Genomic DNA, 25,808 nt, shown 5'->3' with positions numbered 1-25,808 from the left:
CTTCCCTGTCACAGGCACTTGGCACACTTACACAAGTGAGGCATCATTTTTATCGGTAGACTGAGGGAAACGTTGGGTGGTAGGAAATTTGGCCCGGTGTGGTGATCCCACACAGAAATATGGGAAAAATGAGATTTCTTAGCTAAATTTGAGGTTTGCTGATGATTCTGGGTAAGAAAACACTGGGGGATCCAAGCAAGTCACACCTCCCTGGACTCCCTCGAGTGTCTATTTTTCAGAAATGTTTGGGTTTGGTAAGTTTCCTTAGATGGCTGCTAAGCCCAGGACCAAAAACACAGGTGCCCCCCGCAAAAACTGGTAGTTTTGTATTTGATCATTTTGAGGTGTCCTTATAGTGTTTTGGGGCATTTCCTGTCGCAGGCACTAGGCCTACCCACATAAGTGAGGTGCCATTTTTATCAGGAGATCTGGGGGAGTGCTGGGTAGAAGGAAGTTTGTGGCTACCCTCAGATTCCAGAACTTTGCAGCACCGAAATGTGAGGAAAAGGTGTTTTTTTGGGGCCACATTTTTAGGTTTGCTAAGGATTCTGGATAATAGAACCTGTTGTGAGCCTCACAAGCCACCCTATTCTGCATTCCCCTACTCGTCTAGTTCTAAAAAATGTATAGGTTTGCTAGGTTTCTGTAGGTGCCGGCTGAGCTAGAGGCCAAAATCTACAGCTAGGTACTTTGCAAAAAACAGGACAGCTTTCTTTGAGAAAATGTGATGTGTCCACGTTGTGTTTTGGGACATTTCCTGTTGTGGGCACTAGACCTACCCATATAAGTGAGGCACCATTTTTATCGAGAGATTTGGGAAATGCTTGGTAGAGGGACATTTGTGGCTCCTCTCAAATTCCAGAGCATTCTATCACCGAAACATGTATTTTTTGCCAAATTTTCAGGTTTGCAAAGGATTCTGGGTAACAGAACCTGGCGAGAGCCCCACAAGTCACCCCATCCTGGATTTCCCTAGGTGTCTAGTTTTCAAAAATGCAAATGTTTGGTCGCTTTTCCCTAGAGTCCGCTGAGCTAGAGGCCAAAATAAATAGCTAGGCACTTTCCAAAAAACACCTCAGATTTCAATGTAAAAATGTGATGTGTCCATATTGTGTTTCCTGTTGTGGGCATTAGGCATACCCACACAAGTGAGGTACCATTTTTATCGGGAGACTTGGGGGAACACAGAATAGAAGAACACGTGTTATTGCCCCTTGTCTTTCTCTACATTTTTTCCTTCCAAATTTAACACAGTGTGTAAAAAAGACATCTATTTGAGAAATGCCCTGTAATTCAAATGCTAGTATGGGGACCCCGGAATTCAGAGATATGCGAATAACCACTTCTTCTCAACACCTTATCTTGTGGCCATTTTGGAAATAGAAACGTTTCCTTGATACATATTTTTCACTCTTTATATTTCACCAAATGAATTGCTGTATACCCGGTATACAATGAAAACCCATTGCAAGGTGCAGCTCCTTTATTGGCTCTAGGTACTTAGGTTCTGGAGGAACCTACAAGCCCTATATCTCCCCGCAACCAGAAGAGTCCAACAGATGTAACGGTATATTGCTTTAAAAAAATCTGCCATAGCTGGAAAAAGTTTTAGAAGAAAACGTGGACGGAAATGGCTCTTTTTTTCACCTCAATTTCAATATGTTTTTGTTATAACTGTTACATTCTGTAGGAAAACCTTGTAGGATCTATACAAATGACCCCTTGCTGAATTCAGAATGTTGTCTACTTTTCAGTAATGTTTAGCTGTCCAGGAACCAGCATTGGTTTCACTCCCATTTCTGGCACTAACTGGAAGGAGGCTGAAAGCACAAAACTGAGTAAAAATGGGATATATCCCAGTAAAATGGGATCTGCCTGATCCTGAAAGCTGGGAAGATGGTGATTTTAGCACTGCAATACATTTGCTGATACCATTTTCAGGGGAAAAAACTTCAAGCTTTCTTAAAAATGAAAATTTTGCTGTATTTTGGCTAATTTCTTGGTCTCCACCAGGGGAACCCACAAACTCAGGGTATCTCTAGAATCTCTAGGATGTTGGAAAAAAAGAACGCAAATTTAGCGTGGGTAGCTTATGTGGGTAAAAAGTTATGAGGGCTTATGTGCGAACTGCCCCAAATAGCCCAAAAAAGGCCTGGCACCTGAGGGGGGGAAAGACCTGGCAACGAAAGGGTTAAAGAGCAACAAATGTTCCTTATGCCTCATGCAAGCACCGAAAGGCACATAATGGCAGAGAAAAATCCTATGACAAACTCAATTAATCTGGTGGATAAAAGTTATACAGTTGTGTTTAAATTATTTTTTAACAACGTTATTTCGTTTTTTTTTTAACTTTAACAGCACGGATATTCGTAACACAATTTATGACATTTTAAATAAAAACAATTCAGTCAAACAGTCATTTAGCTGGCAGGTATAATATTTCTTCTGACCACTAGTAGTAGCAGAATAGCACATACTTTATATAAATGAGGGACTAGTTTAGCATTGTTATAGCTCTCCTATCTTTGATTGTGGAGAGGAAGCATTACCATGTTATTTCCGTAAGGGAGACATTGCAGATATTTGAGAATGTTGTAGTATGTCAGACATTACGGCTGGGTCTCCTGACAGCTGTTTTTTTTCCTGTGCGTGACAAATGCAAGCCGTATTCTTTCAAACTTGAACACTCTATCATGGATGTTGACTGATAACTTTCCCATTGTATAAATAAACCAAACCTTTCCCCACTAAATATTGCTTGTTGGAGTTGCTGGTAGCTTCTACATCTGGGCTGCAGCAAGCCTGGCTGACAACAGTAGGTGTAAAATTAGTTTACCCATTGGGTTGGTAAAAGGGTTCAGATTATTTTCTCCCAGATCTCCTAGTAATAATATTAGTGGTTGAAACAGATTCCTGTTAAGGACCTAAAGTAGGACATTATTTCACACCAGTAAGTTCGGATGTGCATGCAAGATCACCACATGTGGACAATGCACCTCTACCTCCATACCTTTTCCAGTCAGGCCCTTTGAACATTGCCTTCAGTTTTGTGGGAGAAAGATAACACTTGGTTGAGAGTTTATAGGCATTCTCCTTAGGTTGTGTGCTTTTCCGAATTGTTGAATTATCTACAAGTGTCGTCCACGATCTCCATCTCTAACCGCCAGATGTACAAAAATGCAATTTTGCATTTCTTAAATAGCAACTTCATAGAAATCGCTATTAAAGAAATACAAAATGCTATGTACAGAGATACCGATTTCCTACAAAGTAGGAATCACTATTAGGAAATCATTATTAAGAAATCCCATTGAATTTTAGTCAATGGGCTGGTTTTGCATTTCCTAAATAGCGATTTCTTATTAAGACCTCGCTATTTAGGAAATGCAAAACCAGGGATGGCAAAGGACAGCCGTCCCCCCCTTGGTGCACCCCAAAAATAGGGGTGCACCTGTAGAGCACACATATGCCTAAGTGGCATGTGTGTGCACTATTGCAATTAAAAAAGCACCCTGGGGCGCTTTTTTTAAAATTGCACCTGGTTACCACCAACTTCAAGCGGTAATTGCATCTCCTAAATGTCCAAGTTACAGTTAGGAAATGTTTTGTACATGAGAATAGGAATTGCAAATAGAAAATCCCTATTTCCGATTTCGTATTTTTGGAATCACAAATTGAGATTTCTACAGGGTAGAAATCGCAATTTACGATTTCTTAAAGGCCTTTGTACATAAGAAAAGGCCGTTTTGCATTTCATAATGGCCTGAAATACCGATTCGGACCGTTAAGAAATGCAAAAGGGCTTTGTACATCTGGCCCTAAATCTCTCTCCCAGTTTGGTGTGTATTTATGTTTAGATTGCGGTCTGAGTTCTTGGATGCATTGGTATAGCCATGCAATACCTCTATGTCTCATTCTGTTAGCAAACCTAGATCCTTGATGTGTTTTATCTCTGTGTGGCCCCTCCTGGATTTTTTGTTTACTAATCCAGTCTAATACCTGGAATAGGCAATATTCCACTGACAGGAGGTCGCCTCGTCAGTTAGTCACATTAGAGTCGTATTGAGCTAAATTCCAAATATGAAAGCCTGGGTCTGTAAAATTTGGATAAAAAAATCGGAATTATACAACATTGCTGTCACTAAGGTGGGATGGCAGGTGGAGCTCTTTTTCCTTGTTATTTGCTGTCAATATTCTGGGAGATTTGGTATAGTCCGACACATCGCATGGGTATTCGGCCTAGCTATAGGATGAAGTCATGACAAATGTTGAAGTGGTGTTGTAGAAAAGGCCTGTTACACTTGTATCCATGATGTGTTCTGTGGATTATGATTCCAGTCTAAACCCAGATGAATCTGGGCCACTTGAATATATCCATTTCTATTCGGAAACCGCAACCCTCCCTCCACTGTAGCGTGGGATAGATTCATTCTCTAGAATCTTGGTGGTCTCTCCCTCCAGACAATACGTAACAGTTTATTTTGTATTTGAGCTATAGTCATTTGGGGGAAATGTAAGGTTAATGTTTGAATCACACACATCAGACGAGGAAAGAAGTTAATTTTCAAACGTGTTATCCTTCCTAATTAGGTCATTTCTAACTTCTGCCAGCAATACATGCCTTTGTATAGTGCCTGAAGAATGGCAGGGAGATCGATGTCTAAATATTTGATAGAGCTTTCTGTCTATGTGAAGCCTGCTCGTGCTACCGATTTATGGGATGTTGCATTTGGATCTGCAACTCCTAAGCCCTGGGACGTGGTGCAAATTATTTGAAATGCATCAGGAAACTGATCCAACCTGCTTTGAGGGGCTTTCTAGGATTAGTCAGGGTTGGTAATTAAGGAGAGAGCATCGCCTGCGAACAACGCCAGCTTAGGTTCAGTCTCTCCAAAGCCGAGACTTCTGATGTCTGGACTGTGTAAAACTCGTTGGATTAGAGACTCCTTTGAGAGTGCAAATATCAGGGACAAGAGAGGACACCAGGAGGACTTGTCTCTGTTGATACAGGGATAGTAGTAGAGTATTCCCCATGCATTTCACTTTTGGTAGAGGGTTTTTGTAGTGAGATTAGATATATGTTTTCACCATTGGGCCTCCTTGGGATTCATCAAATACCAATACCACTGACCTGGTCAGTGAACTGCTCTGCCTTCCGTAGCTCCACTTGTAGGTAGAGCCCTCATTCCTCTGAACTCCAGAGCTCTGTCAGCAGTTCGAGGCCCTCCTCCACCTGCAGGCTTCTGCCTGCGCCTCATCCCTGGTGACTAGTCAGAGAGCTCTGCTTTCCTACTAGACTGCCCTCTGTTTCTCTCCTCCTTTTTTCTGCTTCGCTCTCTGTGTGCTTTCTCTTCTGTCTGCCCCCCTTGTGCTCCTTTTGCCTTTCACTCTCCACAGTGCTCCTTTTGCCTTGCTTCTGCTTTACACTCTTTCTTCACTTTTCTCTCCCCTCACTCTGCTCTCTCTCTCACTCTCCCCCCTCTCTCCTGGCGCTGCTGCCCCTGTGGCCCCGCCCCCTCCTCTCTCTTGCGCTGCACTCCCGCCATTGCTGCCCCCGTGCCCCACCCTTTTTTTTCACACCGTTTTCCCCTCAGCCTCAGCGCTCGCCTCCCAGTTGTCCTCTCCTCCCCCACTCCCTACTTAATGGCGGCCGCTGCGTGGTAGGACGAGCAATACCACTGACCTGGTCAGTGAACTGCTGTGCCTCCCGTAGCTCCACCTGTAAGTAGAGCCCTTGTTCCACTGAACTCCTGACCTCTGTCAGGAGTTCGAGGCCCTCCTCCACCTGCAGGCTTCTGCCTGAGCCTCATCCCTGGTGTCTAGTGGTATAGCTCTGCTTTCCTACTAGGCTGCCCTCCAACCACTCAACACCGGCCGCTCATCCACCTGCCATCAAGCCACCCCGCAGCTCACCCGTGGACCCTTCTCCTGCTGGAACTGCGCCTACCAGCCTCCACGCCAACGACCCACCCACCAAGGCAGGACGCAACCATCTCGGATGCATCCCACTCAACACCCGCTCCGTCCACAAACAGGCCGTCGAACTCTGGAATCTACTCGACTCAGCCTACCCAGACAGCGCCTTCCTTGCCGAGACCTGCATGAACCCCTCCTCAGCGCCCGACATCGCCATAGCCATCCCGGATGGCTACAAGATCACCCGCAGGGAGCGCACAAACAGACAAGGAGTAAGCATCGCCATCGTCCACAAGAATACCCTCAGAATCACGACCAGCACCGAAGACACCCTCAGAATCACGACCAGCACCGAAGACACCCTCAGCACCGCCGAAAACCTGCACTTCCAGATCCACACCGACCCAAACACCACCCTCGGGGGGACCCTCATTTACAGACCCCTTGACCCCCGACAGCAGTACAGCGACTCTATCTCCAAAGTCATCAGCACGCACGCCCTTGCATCCACAGACTACATACTCCTCGGGGACCTGAACTTCCATCTCGAGAACACCAACAACAACAACTCCACCACCCTGCTCGACAACCTCAGCCTCAAGCAGCTCGTCACGACACCCACCAACTCCGCAGGACACACGCTCAATCCCATTTTCTTCGCCAGCAAACACGTCTCCTTCAGCCACACCACGAACTCCAATGGACCGACCACCACGGCATCCACTTCTCCTTTGAGAAACCCACAACTCGCCATCACCCGCAACGGATTCCCCACCGCAGATGGAACAAGGTCACCGAAGACCAGCTGATCACTACCCTCTCCCGGAACCCACCTATCAACACCACCAACACCGACACAGCAGCCTACAACCTCAGGCAATGGATCGACGACCGTGCCAACACTCTCTCCCCGATCAAGAAACCTTCTAAGAGATGCGCCGACAGAAAGGCCTTCCGGTTCACCGCCGACCTCCAAGAATCCAAGCAAACATGCCGAAGACTCGAGAAGAAGTGGCGCCAAAATCAGACACCGGACAACCACACAGCCTTCAAGAACGCCATCCGCAGACACCACCAGCTCATCCGAACCGCCATAAGAACCACCTTCAAAGAATGCATCGACAACAACGCACACAGCTACAAGAAGCTCTTCAACATTGTGAAAGAGCTTGCCAACCCCGGCTCCATCATCAATGACATCCCACCATCACAAGACCTCTGCGACACCCTAGCCACCTTCTTCTACCACAGGATCGCAGACATCCATGATAGCTTCAATACTCAGACCCCCGTCAACCACTGACACCACAGACTCACTGCCCACCAGCCTCCTGCTCTCCTGGACCCACGTCATTGAGGACAATACCATCGAAATCATGAATACCATCCCCTCCGGCTCACCATCCGACCCCTGCCCTCTCCACATCTTCAACAAAGCAAGCTCCATCATCGCACCACCACTCCGGAAGATCATCAACAGTTCTATTGAGACCACCACCTTCCCGGAGAGCTGGAAACAGATGGAGATCAAGCCCTCCTCAAGAAACCCAAGGCGGACCCAAAGGACCTCAAGAACTTCCGGCCCATCTCTCTGCTCCCCTTCCCGGCAAAAGTCATAGAGAAAATTGTCAACAAACAACTGACCCGTTTCCTCGAGGAGAACAACATTCTGGACCCATCGCAATCCGGATTACGCAGCAACCACAGCATCGAAACCGCCCTCATCACCGCCACCGGCGATATCAGGCCCACACTTGACAATGGCGAAACCACAGCCCTCATCCTCCTGGACTTCTCAGCAGCGTTTGACACCGTCTGCCACCACACCCTACGCACACGCCTTAATGACACAGGGATCCGTGAGAGAGCCCTGGACTTGATCACCTCCTTCCTCACCGGCAGAACTCAGAGAGGCTGCCTCCCTCCATTCCGCTCTGAAGCTACCAAAATTTTCTCTGGAGTACCCCAGGGATCGTCCCTCAACCCGACCCTCTTTAACGTCTACATGGCTCTGCTCGCAAACATCGCCCGATCTCACAACCTCAACATCATCTCATGTGCCGATGACACCAAGGATCCCACCATCGCCAAAACCAACCTTCACAAAGGAATGAAGGCCATTGCTGAATGGATGAAGAAAAGCTGCCTGAAACTGAATTCCGACAAAACTGAGGTCCTCATCCTCGGCTCCACCCCCTCTGCATGGGACGACTCCTGGTGGCCTGCCACACTGGGAACTGCACCGACACCCACCAACCAACCACTCATGCAACCTGGGATTCATCCTGAACTCATCACTATCAATGACACAGCAAGTCAACGCCATCTCTTCCTCCTGCTTCAACACCCTCTGCATGCTTCGGAAGATCTACAAATGGATCCCCACTGAAACCAGAAGGAAGGTACCCAAGCCCTCGTAAGCAGCAAACTTGACTACGGCAATGCCCTCTATGCAGGAACCACAGCCAAGCTCCAGAAAAGACTGCAATGCATACAGAACGCATCTGCACGCCTCATCCTGGACATCCCCCACCACTGCCACATCACAGCCCACCTGAGAGACCTACACTGGCTCCCTATCAACAAGAGAATCACGTTCAAACTCCTCACACACGCTCACAAGGCACTGCACAACACCGGACCAGAATACCTCAAGACGGCTCTCCTTCAACACCCCGACCCAGCAGCTTCATTCTGCTGACCTTACCCTTGCCACCGTCCCACGGATCCACAGAACGACCACTGGTAGCAGATCATTCTCCCACCTAGCTGCCAAGACGTAGAACACTCTTCCCACCCACCTTCGACAGACACAGGACCTACTTACCTTCAGGAGACACCTCAAGACATGGCTGTTTGAGCAGTAGCAAGCCCCCCCTCCCATCAGCACCTTGAGACCCTCACAGGTGAGTAGTGCGCTTTACAAATGCTCTGATTGATTGATTGATCAAATATGGCCAATCAAACCTGTCAAAGGTCTTCTCCATATCTAGCGAGAGAAGGAACATTGGCTGTATTTTCATTCATCTGCTTCCGTTAGAGACACTACTAGTTGTGTACTGTCCTCATCTGCCGGTTTCTAACAAAGCCAGATTTCTGAATAGAAGATCAATTTGGGCCAAACATCATGGAGTCTTGCTACCACAATAGAGGCAAACAGCTTGATGTTGCAGTTAAAAACAGACAATAAGAACCACATGACAGTATATCTTTATTTTGGTTAAAGAAGAAAGGCGAGATGTGAACTAATCATGGTCTCCGTCACTACTCGAGAGAGCAGGATATGCTTAAACATTTTTGAGAGTGGTGAAGCTGGGATGCATGAATAGGTTTTATAACATAAAGCAGAAAATCCATCAGACCTTGGGCTTTCTGACACCATGCTTTTTATAGCCTCTCTGGCAGCAACAAGAGATTTCTTTTTCTAATGCTGCAAATTCTGTGTGTAGGCCCGGTGGGGTATACCTATGACGGTAGTCGTCTTATTTGGTTGGGTGTACGTCTCAAGAATCTCTGGGCTGGATGTGTGTGTATATTACCATCGCCATCAATTATTTCTGTGATTTCTTGATTTGAGCTTTTTAGCTTATATGCTAGAATTCAATCTGCTTTATCCCCTTGTTCATGATATATTTGCTTAACATACAGGATCTTTTTGGCTGCTTCCTTCATGAAAAGCTGCTCCTAATCACCCTTCGTTCTCCGCAGCTCTCTGCGAATGCATGTTAAATCGTCCAGTTTGTGGCGGAGTTCTGTTTGCTGGAGTTGCCTCTCAAAGGTTAGCTTTTTCTGTTAGGCTAAATTTTCAAAATTAGCTGAATGGGATATTGGTTCCTCTCCAATCGCTGCTTCTGTCTCCTTCCATAAAGTGGAATGGTCTACCTCACGGTTTTCATTATCTACCTAATATCATTTTACTATTTCCTTAATGCGTTGTCTTAATGTGGGATCATGTAAGACTATCTTGTTCACCTGTCACAGGAGTGAATGTGGTTGTTGGGGATGGAGGGAGTCTACATGTAGCCCTATACAGCATGATATGATTATGTCATGACCTGAATAGTGGAATCTAAAATCCCAGGTGACAGTTCTCTCGAAATCAAAAATAAATCTATTCGCAAGTAGGATTTATGAACACTGGGGTATAAAGTGAAGTCTCTATCATCTGCATGTTGATGTCTCTAAATGTCCAATTTCTCTGTTCTATTTTCTCTAACACTGCAGGGTATTTTTTTCTGCCGACTTCTAACGGAATGAAGGGTCTTGGCAAGGCCCGACATACGGAGCTAAAAGACAGTGTGGTTCTTGGCCACAACCCTTCAATTTGTATTTTTGTCTACAGAGAATTATGCTAATAAGAAACATGTTTGTTAACATATTTGTGAAGGAAAAATAAATGTTTCTATTTTTCTGTTGTATATTGCAGCCATTGCTGTGGATTCTTCCTCAGAAGTACCTCTACATACTCTCCACTAGTTTAGCAGCTTATGAAGGCTTGTAGATGTGAACTGAATTCTAGAGGAAGGCATTCTACCTTACGACGCCATAAAATTACTCTGTAGACTCATGTGAGTTTTCTCGCAGGTGTTTCTAAATCACCTTGTTTAGAGACCTAGATGAGTTCCTAATGGCTTACAGGACATTCAGTTGAGTAAACTATTGTGTGTGTTTGGAGGTATGGTATTTGACTCAGTGATGCTGTTCTAAAATTATAGGATGGTGGAATTTAAGTGGACCGATATCCTTAGTTATTGTTCAGTTGTGGTGTGTACAGGCTATTTAGTTGCCCTAAATAAATAAAAAAGCTAAAGGTATGTTTAACACTGCTGAAGTCTGATGCATTTCGACAGCATTCTTCCTCTTGACTGAACTTCTTTCTAACCATACACAGGCAGTTCACTTGTCTCCATAACATGGGATCATTACCATTACCCTCACCATCAGATTCAACTAAAAGCATGGGGGTCATAATAAATGTAAAACTTTCTTCAAAACCACACATATTCACTATATTTTTCTGTCGAGACAAATCAGAATGTTGGTTCTCTTCTTAACACCTGATCAATGATTGTAGCTTTAATTTGTCACAATTGAACTATGCCTCGTCATTATAACTTCCTTCCAGCTGCATCAGTACATAGGTACAAGTCATATAGAATACAGTGGCGTGTTTCCTTTTAAGATTATCTAAGAGAGCTAATGCAACTCCATGGCTTAGCCCATACATTTATTTCTAATGGTCTAACAGCAGATACAATCAATCACATACCCTGTGATTTCTGCAGCTCTTTTCCTTTTGGTTCCAAGAACAAACAGAGCCAGGAAGGAAGGCTCTTATTGGAGTCTGTAAACCCACCCTTTGGAATTCCCTACCACTGTACCTGAAAAGCTCACCTTAGTAGGCCCATTCTTGAGGAAATAATCTACCAATGAATCTTCCCCAATGTGTGAAAATAAACAATGTAAATACAGAACCTTGTCAGCAAATCATTGAACTGTCACACATTGCAATTTATTTTCTTTCATGTATGTCTTCTTAAATGAGCTCTCAATCATACTCAAGCACAAAAGAAAAGCATGTTTTAGAACATATTTTTAATTTGCTTAGTATACACTTATATTCAAGATTTGCTTAATAATGCCCATTGTGCATGAAACACATTTGAAATATTAACACATTATCCCCAACAAAAACACACGTCTCAAAACATTGACCGACATATTAGCAGTCTCAGGCAAACAATGAATACTAAACAGACGACATTCAAATGCTGAAATCGTTCTGAAGAGTACCAAAATCAATTAATAAATCAGGTATTATGAAAATACTGTAGGAAGCTGGCTCTGTGTATATACTATACCAAAAGGAGCTATAGTGTGGAGTCGAGGGGTTCTCCAGAGCCTTAACAGAGGCTAAAGTCGATAATACTAATGCTCTCTTTTGTGGTACTGTGGTCGAGCAGTTAGCCTTATCAAAGGGTAGTGCAAAGCATTTGTTGTACACACACACAGTCAAGAAATGAGGCACACACTCAATGACTAACTCCAGGCCAATTATTTTACATAGCGAAAATAAGTTTTATTACTAGAACTAGAAGAACTGTGTTGCAGGTAAGTCCAGTTGTATGTAGGTATCAAGCATATTTATCAACTCTGTTTTGTTTGGTTTTAGCAGATAAAACAGTTTACATGTAAGTAGCAACTTTCTATTTCAAAAGTTGACACACTGCAATTTTTCATAGGAACCAATGCAGTCCTAGGGGAGAAAAAGTATTAGTACGCTTTGAAGGGAAATACTCAACTTACAGTTCCAGTCTCCAGGGGTTAGGATGTCCACAGGTCACAGTTCAAGTTGACCCCAAACATGCATCACCAGCAACATGGGGCCTGCTGGTGCAGAGGTCAAAGTTGATGTCGGGTTTAGAATGGGATCCCATGGAGACTGGGGGCACTCGTAGAAGATCTGCTGGCAGGTAAGTACCCGCGTCCTCAGGGAGCAGACCGGGGGGGTTTAGAGGAGCACTGGGGGGGGGGGCACAGGTCAACACCAAACACACACCCACAGCGGCACAAGGGCGGCCGGATGCAAACACAGAGCTGGGCGCCCAATGCTTTTCAATAGGGTGGTCCTGTGGGTCACAAAAGATGCTGTAGGCTAGGTCCAGGGGGTCATCAGTCGGATTCCCCAAGGCCAGGGGGTGCATGGGTCTCTTTGGTCGTTGGGAATCTTCAGCGGATCCGGTTGTAGTCAGGAGGGTCCGCCAGATTCAGGCTGCAGGCGTCATTGTGTTAGCCAGGAGCGGTCAACCCAGGGTGGACTCGAGGTCGGAACTGCTTGGGGACCTTCTCTGGACCGATGGGCCACCTGGGCTTGGGCCATCGTAGTCGGATGCATAGTGGGTATGGCTCACGGATCCAGGGCGGTTCTGAAGTCCTTTTTGGTGATTTCTTCTGGACAGGGCCGCTGTCCTCAGGAGATCTTGGTCCTCTGGGGTTTTGTAGAGGTCCCTGGTCCTGCAGGATGTGTTGCTTTCTTAGGACAGGGGTCTTTGAAGCTGCATACAGGCCAGTAGGGCTGGGACAAAGCCAGTTGTCATCTGGAGTCTTCATTGCTGGGGTCAGCTTAGGAGTCCTCCTTCTTTCTTCTTCCTGAGGTCACCAGGTATCTGGTAAGGTTCAGGGGAGCCCCTAAAGACTGGATTTAGGGGCATTACAGGGGTCAGAGGGCAGTAGCCAATGGCTACTGTCCTTAAGGGTGGCAACACCCTTCTTGTGCCCACTACTTTTGGGGAATTGGGCACATTCCTAACCCTACTGATCCCTGTCCTCCAAAACAAGATAGGGGATTCTGCAAGGAGGTGGTCACCTCAGCTCTGGACACCTTAGGGGTGGTCTGAGCTGAAGTGGTCACTTCTCCTTGTTTTTCCTAATTTTCTCACTGGACTTGCTGTCAAAAGTGGGGCTTGGTCTGGGAGTGTTGGGGGGCAGTCATCTCCACTAGCTGGAGTGCCCTGGGGCACTGTTACAGGAGGCCTGAGCCTTCCAGGCTCACAGCCAAGTGTTACAGTTCCTGCAGGGAGGAGGTGTGAAGCACCTCCACCCAGAGCAGGCTTTGTTCCTGATCCCAGAGCACAAAGGCTCTCACCCCATTGGGTCCGAAACTTGTCTGTTTAGTGGTAGGCTGGCACAGACTGGTCAGCCTTACACTAAAGGGTTAGGTAAAAAACAGGGGGCATCTCTAAGATGCTCTCTGTGTACATTGTACAATAAATCCAACACTGGCATCAGTGTGGGTTTATTGTGCTGAGACGTTTGATACCAAACTTCCCAGCCTTCAGTGAAGCCATCATGGAGCTGTGGAGTTTGTAATGACAAACTCCCAGCCCATGTACTTAATATGGCCACACTACACTCACAATGTCTAAGAATGGACTTAGACTCTGTAGGGGCATATTGCTCGTGCAGCTATGCCCTCACCGGTGAGAAAGTGCACCCTGCCTTAGGGCAATAAGGCCTGCCACAGGCAGTGGTTTGTGGGCATGGCACCATGTCGACTTTGCCTTTTTCTCCCCACCAGCACACACAATCTGCAATGGCAGAAAGCATGTGCTTGGTGAGGTGTCCCTTAGGGTGGCACAATACATGCTGCAGCCCTTAGGGACCCTCCCTGGTCACAGAACTCTTGGTACCACTGGTACCTTTTACAAGGGGTGTGCCAATTGTGGAAACAATGGTACAGTTTAAGGAAAGAACACTGGTGCTGGGGCCTGGCTAGCAGGATCCCAGCACAAACTCAGTCAAGTTAGCATCAATACCAGGCAAAAAGTGTGTGTGTGGAGGGGATGGTAACCATGCCAAAAGGGGCACTTTCATACAAATACATAATGAGTAACATGCAATATGGTCCTATACTGCCATCTAGGGGATCAGGTGATATTTATAAACCACTCGGTCTTCAGCCTTTTGGTTTTATACATGTCACCAGAACTCCTCAGTGGCAACAAAAGAGTACCTGAATCATATTAAATGACTGTGTCAACAAGGAACGTATCCCACTTCACCAAATTACAATGAGCCTGGTTTAGAGTCTGGCAGATGGGGTACTCCCTCACAAAGGTGATGGTGCACCTTGTCCACCACACTCTCTGCCTGCTGCCATCATTTAAGGGGGTGGACCTTAAACTCAATGGAAAACTTCAAATGGAGTAGGGGCCGTTGGAGGAAGGATATTACAAGGCCCGTCCTATTAAGGGTGGAAAATGTAATGCTTTTTTTCCCTTTTCAACACCACCAGAAAAAACTGGAAGTGCGGGACAGGGAAAACATAATGAGAGCCTTCCCCCTGGGAGAAAACACCCAGGGTGTGGGGGTCATTGGTGTTTCAATTTTCAGAAACAAACTCCCGCTTTGGGAGTTTATTTCTAAAAACAAAAAAACGTTTGTACATTGAGAGGAACAGACGTTACAGTGGTTCCTTTTAATGTACAAGGATGACCCATGGACTGGTAATCGTTTATAAATATGACGGATGGTAGGCCATCAGGGTGGCAGATGTAATGTTCTCTGAACTGACGGAAGGAGTACCATCCATTAAACTGTAAATCTGCCCTATGTCCTTATAACATGCAATTAGCAAAACCTTCATATTATGTTGAGAAAATTCTGCACATTGCAATTTGCAGAGGCTGGGGAAATAATTCAGATAGAAAGGCATGGCATCAATAGATGATTACATGTTGGAACCTAATACTGCCTCCGCAATTAAAAATCTTAAGTAACAACTTATATTGGCTTTTAAAGCACAGAGATTTACAGATCTTAAGCAACAACTTATATTGGCTTTGAAGATACAGAGAATACACGACAATCAAACTGGAGCACCATACAAAGAGAAAGAAATCATAGAGGATCCAGGATGAAGCAGACAGACAATGATGTTATTCGAGTAAGCTGAATCGCACCACTCTGGCTCTGAAAGAATACCTGAGGCTTCCCGAGAAGCAGAGGATACAATGTAAAACTGCACATAGCTTTCAAGGCCTTTGAAGGATAAAATCTGGATACCCATGATACTTGGCCTCACACTAGATTCCCGGGAGAAGCCTCAGAGTAGGCTGGTCACATCTGTTCAAAATCAATAGAAAGAAGAATAGGAAAAGAACAACCAGAGTGCTGTGTGAACTCTACTGAAACCACTCGCTTTCGGTTGTTTCTTTTCATTTACTGTAATTGTTTTTACAGCAAAAAGCATGTAGTTGTACGAAGTAGAGCAATTTAGCCTAACACGCGTCCTGTGAATTTCCCAGAATTATGCCCAGTCAAGAGGAGGTGGAAGGCCGATAGAAAAACAGGAAGAGGCATGTGGGCAATTCTAGCATAACAGATGGCATTGGTCGTATGGCTCTCAATAGTTGTTAGTTCATTCACTGTCGGGGTTCCTGCACACCTGTGCTGTGTTTCCCTTCCCTCTCTTCCATTTTCCCTCTCTCCTCTTAGTGCCTGTTGCCTTAAGGATTTCTTCCCTCTTTCATAATTTCTGCTACTGTTTGGTGTTCTGCACGTGAGACTTCTGTTGGTGCTCCCGAGTCTGGGGAGGGTTCCTGAAACTCTCCAGGATTGTCAACTACCCCCTTATCGGAGCCGGAGAAAAGCAGCCAAGGGGATTCAGAAAAGTTATGTTAGTAGTTCAAATTAAGTGAATGATGTAATTTATAGCTGTTCAATCATATTTTCTAAGCATTCATATATTCACATACATGAGAATCCTGGTTGTGGGAGTAGTTCATTGGGGGCTTGGGGGAGCTGAGGTTTAACCCGGTCTCCCCCCGGGCTTATCGGGCGGGTGGAACGGGCCACGGGGAGATCGGGACACCATTGGGTGATCTGACAGGATGGGGTGGGTCCTTGGGGTGGGTATATAAGGGATGGGCTGGATGTGGGCGGCCTCTTTTGGCCGTTGTACACACCCAGGAGGCGGTACTGTTTTTTGGGGCGTTTTAGGCCAAGAGTTGTGGCATTTGTTTGAGGTGTTTTTGGTTGTTGGGGAGGTTGTCATGGCAGCGAATAGCGTAGTGCAGGCTTTGAGAGTGTTACAGGAGGCTGGTAGGGAGGACTTAATTAAGGATGGTGTTCTGGAGCAGGCGTGGGTGGGGCTGAAACGTCCGAAGATGTCTTCAGCAGAGCGTGTTACTGCTGCTGTTTTAGCATGTACATCGTCTGAGAGCCCCAAGAAATTTAGGAAGTTTAAAGTAAACAGCATGGCAGGCAGGAAAGTTTCAGTGTCACCGGAGCGGTCGGAAGGCATAGAACAGGGATTAACAAATTTACCTTGTGTGAGCGGTGTGCGAGGAGGTGGCGCGCGTTTAATTGGGAGGACCGGTTCGTCTTTAAGGCAGCGCGTGGCTGCTCTGGGTCGAGGCTCTTCAATAAGCATGCTGGCAGGTGCAGTTCGGGGCAACGCAGTGAGCAGGGGGAGTGCGTGTGCGCAGAGCGCGACGAGTGTGGTGCCATCAGGGAGCCGGATGGTGGCGTGTGGGGCGTCAGCGCGCGCATCTAAACATGTGCGCGTGCCCCGAAAAGCAGCAAAACAAGCCCCACTCACCTTAGAGAGCGGTGGGGAGCACAGTGAAGGGCGTTTTGAGGAAAGGACATTGGGAGGGGCGGCCAAGATGGCCGCGCCCTCTGGAATGGCAGTTTGTGGCTCTCTCGAGCCAGATAATCCAAATTTAGGTGTCGGGCAAGGGGGGCAAGTTTTTTGGAATCAGATATTATTATTCTAGATTCAGAAGAGGGAGGAGAGATTGAGGAGGTTGAGGGCTTGAGTGGGAAGGGTAATTTTCAGCAGTCTGAGGCAAGTGAGAGGGCTGGTGTTAGTAGGTCATTACAATGGGTGCCAAGGGTGGTTAGACCCCTGGTGCGGAGAGTGCAGGAGTGGGAGCTGGCCAATAAGTCAGTGTTTAGGGCGGGGGAGCAGGTTGAGTTTGTGGATGAGCAGGGTGCAGTGCTTCGGGGTACCATTTCAGGGGTGGCCAGAGATGATGGGAGGTCAGGTTCTGCGCAGGTGCGGCTAGAATTTTGGCAGCAGGGTTCAAGGGCGTACCTTTCTGGGTGTAACACGGCCCATGTTCATGAGTGGCATCGGTTGGCCTCGGAGGGTCAGCGGTTTGGGCGGCCAGCTGATTTTCGGGTACCGGTGGAGGTCAGGGCCCCTCCGGCACATTGGTTTGAAGAGAGGGCGCAATCCGGAGCGGTTCGCCCGACTGCGAGGGAGACACCAGTTCATGATATTGAGTCTTTAGATCCTGTTTTGCGTGACACTCGGGTGATTCCTGCTAGCCGGAGCGCTAGTTCAGGTCTAGTTCCTGAGGAAGAGGAGTTGGATTATGAAGACGAAGTTCCGGTTTTGGATGTGCGGGCTGTGTCGGCTCAGAAGACAGTGTCGAGTGGACAGGCGGTCCAAGGCGATCGTGTGTCATCACGGCGTGAAGTGGTTGGCGGTCTGCGCGGAGGTGAGGTCTCAGGGGAGGCAAGTTTGTTGAGTAGGGGGGAATCAATTTTGGGGCGTAATGCAAAGAATGTGGATGTGGCTATTCAGGTGGAAACGGGGGACGGGTTAACTGAGAGTAAGCCGGAAGGTTCGCTTAATGCTACACAAGTGGTTACAGGTAAGTCAGTAGAGGGTCAGGTGAGTACAGGGGAATCAGGGGCGGTGGGACAAGCGGGTTCTAAAGGAAAGAAGCTGCCATATATGGGAGTGTCGATGCCTTTGGGGCCGCACCTCACTCAGAGTTTAAAGGAAAAAATTTGGAAAGGCGAATTTATTGATGTTTTTAAAGTATTACATAGGGAAGTACAGGCAAAGGAAGGATTGAAGGAGGAGGAGTGGGAGTTGGCGAGGAGACCGAAGGTGGCAATGACTATTGAGAATTCGTCGTCTGCCTTTTTAATTTATGCAAGTGTATTGTGTGAACGCTTTCCGGATCTTTGTGTGGCTGTGTTCAAGTATATGGCTGTAGTGAGAAGGACCCAGATGGATTATGGGGGCTTTGGATGGTTCCGCTATGATGAGGAGTTTCGGGCCCGTAAGGCTATTTACCTGGAGAAGGTTTGGGGGGAGATTGACAACGAATTGTGGATGCAGTGGTTAAGAACTGCAAGGAATGCGCCTACTACACATAAGGCTAGTGGCTTACCGGTTCAATATAAGCCCTTTCAGGGCCGTCCCACCCAATTTGGGGTGGGTTTCAGTCACAGGGGTCAGTTCCCCCATAATGGGGCATGTTGGGCATTTAACAGTGCGTTGTGCACCGGGCAACAGTGCAAATTTAGACATGATTGTGCCAACTGTGGAGGCAGGCACCCAGCTTACCAATGTTTCGGTGGCTTCAATTGGACAGGACAGGGGGTGCAGGGTAGAGGAGCAGATAGAGGCAGGGCTCACGGACAACAATTGCAGGTAAAGGGCCCTACTCCGATTAATTTAGAGGTGGTAGGCTATTGGTTGCAATTTTACCCGCATGTAGAAGAGGCAAAGACTTTGTTAAGAGGTTTTCAAGAAGGTTTTAAGCTTTGTTATCAAGGTCTGAGAGTGAGGAGATGGGCCAATAATTTGAAGTCAGCAAAGCAGTTCCCGGATGTGGGAAGGGCAAAACTCCAGAAAGAATTGGGTTTAGGTAGGATTGTAGATCCTTTTCATAGTTGGCTTTTACCTAGTTTGACCATTTCACCTCTTGGCGTCGTACCTAAGAAACAGGAAGGGGAATTTCGCCTTATTCATCATCTGTCTTGGCCTGCAGGAGCATCGGTAAAGGACTTTATCGCTCCTGAAGATGCGGTGGTTCATTACGCATCGGTGGATTATGCAATTTCCTTGGTGAGAAGATGCGGGCATGGTGCTGAAATGGCTAAATCAGATATTCAGTCGGCATTTCGACTGTTGCCGGTACACCTGGAGGATTTTTCATTGTTAGGTATGCAGTTCGAAGATGCTATTTACGTGGACAGGATGCTACCAATGGGTTGTTCGGTATCTTGTTCTCTTTTTGAAATGTTTAGCATGTTTTTACAATGGTTTATACAAGGTCAGTGCGGGGTGAAGTTTGTTACTCATTACTTGGATGATTTCCTATTTGTGGGCAGACCACTGTCTGGTGAATGTGGTGAGGCGCTGGCAGTATTTCAGAGAGCTATGGCCCAATTTGGTGTTCCTTTGGCTCAAGAGAAGACGGAAGGGCCTTCAACTTGCTTGAGTTTTTTGGGAATCGAATTGGACTCCGTTAAGATGGAAGTGAGGTTGCCATGAGAGAAGGTTCAGCTGTTGATTTCTTTGTTGGAGGAAGCGGTTAAGAAGCCGGAATTGGAGTTACGTCAGGCTCAGAGTATCTTGGGTCATTTGAATTTTGCTTGTAGAGTTATTCGGGTCGGCAGAGCATTTTGTAGGCGTTTGGGTTTTGCAATGAGAGGAGCTGTGCTGCCTCACCATCACATTCGGCTTCGGGCGAGTGTGAGAGAGGATTTGAGGATGTGGATTGTTTTTTTACAGCAATTCAATGGTGTTACCATGTTGGTTGATGATGTTGATTGGATTTGGCAGATTCAAGTTTTTTCGGATGCTTCTGGAGCCCATGGTTTTGGGCTATTTTGGGACAGTCATTGGGCGGCGGAGAGTTGGCCTTTAAGTTGGAAGAAGGCTAAGCATAGCATTGCTTTTTTGGAATTTTTTCCTTTAGTGGTTGCGCTGTTTGTGTGGGGTTCGACCTTTGCAAACAGGAATGTGATATTCAGCGTGGATAACCAGTCAGTGGTCAATCTAGTTAATTCGCAGAGGACGAGGGATGAAAAGGTACTGATGCTTCTGCGAGTCTTTTTGCTAAAATGTTTGTAGTTTAATGTGTTGTTTAAGGCAAGATATGTTCCGGGTGTTAATAACGATTTGGCTGATGCGTTATCTTGTTTCCAGTGGCAGAGATTCCGTGGGCTGGCACCGGGAGCAGATGTGCTGAAGACGGCGGTTCCCAGGGAGTTATGGGAATTAGGAGAGTGAGGATGCTGGAGCTGGTTCAGCAGTCCATAGCTCCGTCCACTCGGAGGAGTTATGAGCAGGCCTGGTTGGAGTTTTTACAGTCAGGTGCAGTAAAACGGGAGGGGGGTCTCGAGGTTTGTGAGATGAGGAGGGAGGATGCGATCCATTTTATAATGCAGCAAATTGAGTTGGGCTTGTCAGCAGTTACTATATCAGGTAAGTTGTCTGGTATTTCTTTTTATGGGAAGTATTTCTGGGGTTATGATCCTGTAGAGGGTGAGCTGTGTAGAAGACTGATTTCGGGTTGGGCCAGGGAGGGGGGGGGGGGCGAGGAGGGATCGCAGGCGGCCCATAACATCGCAGATTTTGCAGGGTTTGCTGGGGGTTTTGGTTGATGTTTGTTTTTCTCATTCGGAGGTTAGATTGTTTTCTCTATGTATGTCTTGGCTTTTTCATGGAGCGTTGTGGGTTTCAGAGCTTTTGGGGTTGAAGGGACAGGAGGGTATTCTACAGTCTGATGTACAGGTAAGACAAGGGGCTGTTGTTCTTTGGTTGCGAGCATCTAAGACTGATCAGTTGGGGAGGGGACAGGAGGTGGTTTTAGGTGGTAATGGCTCTCCCATTTGTCCTGTTAGTTGGTGGGGGTTGTTTGTAAGGTTTCTGCCGTCGTCATCAAGGTTGGTGTTCATTCATGAGGATGGTTCAAGTTTAACGGCTAACCAACTTATGGTTGTTTTGAGAAGGTCTTTGGTTTTGTTGGGCTTGGATCCGCTGTGCTATGGTACACATTCATTTCGGATCGGAGCAACCACGGAAGCCAAGGCTTTAGGTAAATCGGATGGTTTTATTATGGGTTTGAGGAGCTGGAAATCACAATGTTTTAAGCGCTATGTTCGTTAGCGTATTGCAGGTAGGTTGTTGGGGTCGTTTGTTTCTATCAGGTTATGTACATTGTTGTGCTTGGGTAATTCTTATTTTCCTTTTTTCCTAACCTTTTATAGCCTTTTTTCTCTTCTTCTTTCTTAATTTGGTATTGTGAGGGTTTTTTCACATGTGTTTTTTTGCTGTACTCTTGTAGGTTGTGTCGGGGGACCTGATGGAAGCTGTTCGTCTAGATAGTTGGGCATTCTTTTGTGCCGTGGGCGGAGAAGCAAGCGGCTTCCAGGCATTTTGGAACGCAACTAGGTTTAGATGGAGCGAAAATTAGGGTCATTTGGGTGGGTAAGAGCGGCATGAGATGGGGTGAGTTGTTGTCGGTTCTTTCGAGGAGGATTGAGAGAGGGATTTGCCCAGACCTGTTAGTTATCCATCTTGGGGAGAATGATTTAGTTTCCTTGTCAGGCATAGGATTGTTGAAAACAATGAAGATGGATCTGGTAAGGATTAAGGAGCATTGGGCAGGTACACACATAGTTTGGACTTGTATGGTTCCTAGGCGGGTGTGGAGAGGAGCATATTCTTTTACAGGCATAGAAAAACAAAGGAGAAAGGTGAATAGGGAGATGAGGAAATTCTGTCAGGAAAAGGGGTTTTCCTTTTTGTTGCATGAGAATTTGGTTACATCGTCGGTTGAGTTGTTTCGGCAAGATGGGGTTCACTTGACTTTCATGGGCAATGAGCTGTACTTATTGGATCTCAGGATTATGATCGCGGATTTGTTGGGGGAGAAGCTTTGGGATCCTTAATTCGTGGCATGGGGCAGGAAAACGCCTGGCAGGTTTTCCTGGGTGGCGGGGGATTTACACAAAAAGGCTTTGGGGGGGAAGGGGATGATGCCAAAGATTTGAGGACAGGGAGGTTTTAGCGAGGGGCACAAGGGAGGAAAGGCAAGGATAACTGCATAAGGTGGGCTACAGGACAGATGGGGAAGGGATTGTTCAAGGGGCGATTTGGGGAGTGGAAAGTTTAGAGGGTGGGGGAGGGGTTAGGAGGGAAATATTGTATAGTGAGGTTTTTAGTTTTGTGAGGTAAAAGCCAAGGTTATTGTTTTGTACCAGACCTGTTCTATTAAAGCGGCCTTTTATCCCTTACAACGAGCGTCTGTGGTTTGTTCCTCCTTTCCGCCCGATGGGGGTTTGAGGGGAGCCGAGGTTTAACCCGGTCTCCCCCCGGGCTTATCGGGCGGGTGGAACGGGCCACGGGGAGATCAGGACACCATTGGGTGATCTGACAGGATGGGGTGGGTCCTTAGGGTGGGTATATAAGGGGTAGGCGGCCTCTTTTGGCCGTTGTACACACCCAGGAGGCGGTACTGTTTTTTGGGGCCACCCGCCCTCCCTTTAATTAGTAGTTTTGATTTTGTTCGAGTTTGAGTCTCTTTTTTGTAGGAAAGGGTGGTTTTATTTGTTTGGGTAAGAAAGTTTTTGTTTGGTGTGGCTTAATTAGGCTATAATAGGACAGGTTTTTCATGATGTGTAGTATTAATTATTATTATTTGAGTATTTTGGTTAGTTTAGTTCATGCCACTGGTAGGCAGGTCTGGTGGGGCGGGGGATTTACACAAAAAGGCTTTGGGGGGGAAGGGGATGATGCCAAAGATTTGAGGGCAGGGAGGTTTTAGCGAGGGGCACAAGGGAGGAAAGGCAAGGGTAACTGCAGAAGGTGGGCAGCAGGACAGATGAGGAATGGATTGTTCAAGGGGCGATTTGGGGAGTGGAAAGTTTAGAGGGTGGGGGAGGGGTTAGGAGGGAAATATTGTATAGTGAGGTTTGTAGTTTTGTGAGGCAAAAGCCAAGGTTATTGTTTTGTACCAGAACTGTTCTATTAAAGCGGCCTTTTATCCCTTACAAAGAGCGTCTGTGGTTTGTTCCTCTTTTCCGCCCGATGATGGTTGATAAGATCCGCATCAATATCAAGCCCAGAGGGGCCATATGAAGTTTTTCCTCTCTCCCTCAACCCCATTTTCCTGTGGCTGCAGGACTACCTTCTCTTCTGCATCTCCTCTCCCTTCAGACAAGAGACTGGTGGATTATCGTTCGTAATTTTTGTCACAACCTCGCCTCAAGCCCCTGCTTGATGACACATTACGAGTGTCAATGAAAGCAAATACAATATAATCTTAATATGTTATGTACAGATATACACAATGTTAATACAATATAATGTAACATACTATAAGTAGACGTATACACCATTAATACATTACATACACCGATATCGTCTTCTATTTGGGATTACATAGACAAATTACTTGTACTTGAGACGAGATAACACCTTTTGTTCCTATTGATGGTTTTTGATTAGTAGGCATGATTAATATGGTAATGCTACATTTATTAAAACAATGCATACAACTTAATATGGTAATATTACTACGTTTTGTATGCTTTCATGTGAAGGTTTTTCTTAATGTTAAATAACAATAAAATAATTAAACTAAATAAATAGATACATATTAAATTCAGGGCTACTGCATTTGTATTATTTTACAATCCTCAATTTATTTTTGAGTAGATGCCTGTAAAATGTTAAACATTCCTTTTCTACAACCAAATCAAAAGCAGTTGTATGGTCTTACCTAGAGGGAATTAATTATATAATTTTTATCTCTTTTCCAAATCTTAGAATTATTATTTAATCCTAAACTTTTTGCAGAAAGGTGCCACTTTATTGCAATAAAAAGAAGAATTTACAGCGCTGGTCAGACGTTTGTTATGGCCTACAATCTTTTTTTTACAGTAAATTATCAATTTGGTTTGGCCAGTAGTGATATGGCTCTAAAGATATTTTTTTTATGTAATACACAATTTACTGAAGGTTAATCACTTTTTTTTGTAATCTCTTTATTGGTTTATATGCAACATTTACAATCTACACCTGACTTCAGTCACCATAATCATATCATCCATCATATAACTGGAATACAACATGGGGGGGGGAGGGCTACCAGCAACGGCAGCACCAAGTACCCTTACTGTAACTAACAATGTTTTGTGTAACGTCCACTCATCGAAGAGAAATTAAAAGGAGGAATAGCCACCCCATCATCTCTTCTCCCACATAACATCTCTATGAGAGATATCAACGCCCTTTTAACACATCTATTGTGTACTCAGAGTGTGTGGTAACTGTTGTGGTGTCAGCGTCTTGTGCCAGGAGAATATCGCAATCGTTAGAGCTATATTACGTAATAATATATTTGGGTAGTATATAGTCCCTTTCAGGCATATCGTACCCCGAGTTCTCAAGGGCCCATAGCACCCGGTGCACTAACTCATGGCCTAAATGCCATGCGCCCTCCCCCGATATGTGATTGCGACTATGATGATAATACTTGATGGTAGTTCCTAATCTTTGCAGAACCAGGGGGGGAAATGTCACCTTTAGCCTCAACTTTGACCATAAAGGTGTCCCAGAGTGCCAGTCCTTTTATCAATGCACTCTGTCATTAAGAGAATGAAGCGTGTGTGCTTCCGCCGTCGCCCACCTTAGCAAGTCACCCAGCCAGTGGCGCGTGTCTGGCATCTCTGTTGCTTTCCATTGTATTGCTATGAGGCGTTTGAATAACACAAATGCCAGATCAACACATCTGCGGGTTTGTCTGTCTTTTTTTACCTGGTGCGTATGCCTAACAGGCAGGATTCCAGTGTGGGAAGCGATGTGTGATCGACCAATTCTCCTGTTAAGGAAGTGATGTTGTGCCAGGCCTGCTGTATACGTGGGCAGGCCCATGTCATGTGGTAGAAAGTAGTTCCCCACAGCGCAGGAAAACATAGTTAGTTTGGGGGAAATATGCGATGAAGCCGGTGAGGGCATAGGTAGGTATGGTGCAAATAATTAAATTGGGTGTAACGGAATCTAGGGTTACATGACACTTCCTTCGGATCGCTGTAGCCCATGCAGATTGCGCTAGCGGTTTATTGAGGACCCTGTCCCATCTTGCTCGTGTTCCTGCTTGATCTGTGTTGAGGGTTCCCAGGAGAGAGCTATACAACTGAGACGTAATGTGAGTAGGACCAATGCCAGACAATATCATATACAATGTAGGTGAAATCAGGGGTTCCGAGTCTCTGCCTTGCCAGACATTAAGTATAAGCTGTTTCAGTGCACAATAGGTTAGGAATCGCCCTGGCCCTATGCCGTAGGTATCTCGTTCCGTGTATGTCATAACTCCTTCCTTGAATAAGTCACCTATAGTGTGTATTCCCAGCTCTAACCATGGATTTAGGGAATGTTGTATGTGTAGCTTCCTTGCGCCTGGAATATGTAGCAGTGGAATCTTAGGTGAGTAAGGCGGAATTGTGTTCTTTCCACATATGTAATGGCTCCAGCACGTACAAGCCACTTCCATCAGGTTATTTCCTCGCAAGGGAGGAATTGTATGGTCCTGTAACCATGCTAGCGCACTCTCCCCTCCCAGACTTTCACGCAT

Source organism: Pleurodeles waltl, chromosome 2_2 (assembly GCF_031143425.1).
Source record: "Pleurodeles waltl isolate 20211129_DDA chromosome 2_2, aPleWal1.hap1.20221129, whole genome shotgun sequence".
Classification (NCBI taxonomy): domain Eukaryota; kingdom Metazoa; phylum Chordata; class Amphibia; order Caudata; family Salamandridae; genus Pleurodeles; species Pleurodeles waltl.
The sequence above is the reverse complement of the archived record's forward strand: the minus strand, read 5'-3'. Positions refer to the sequence as shown.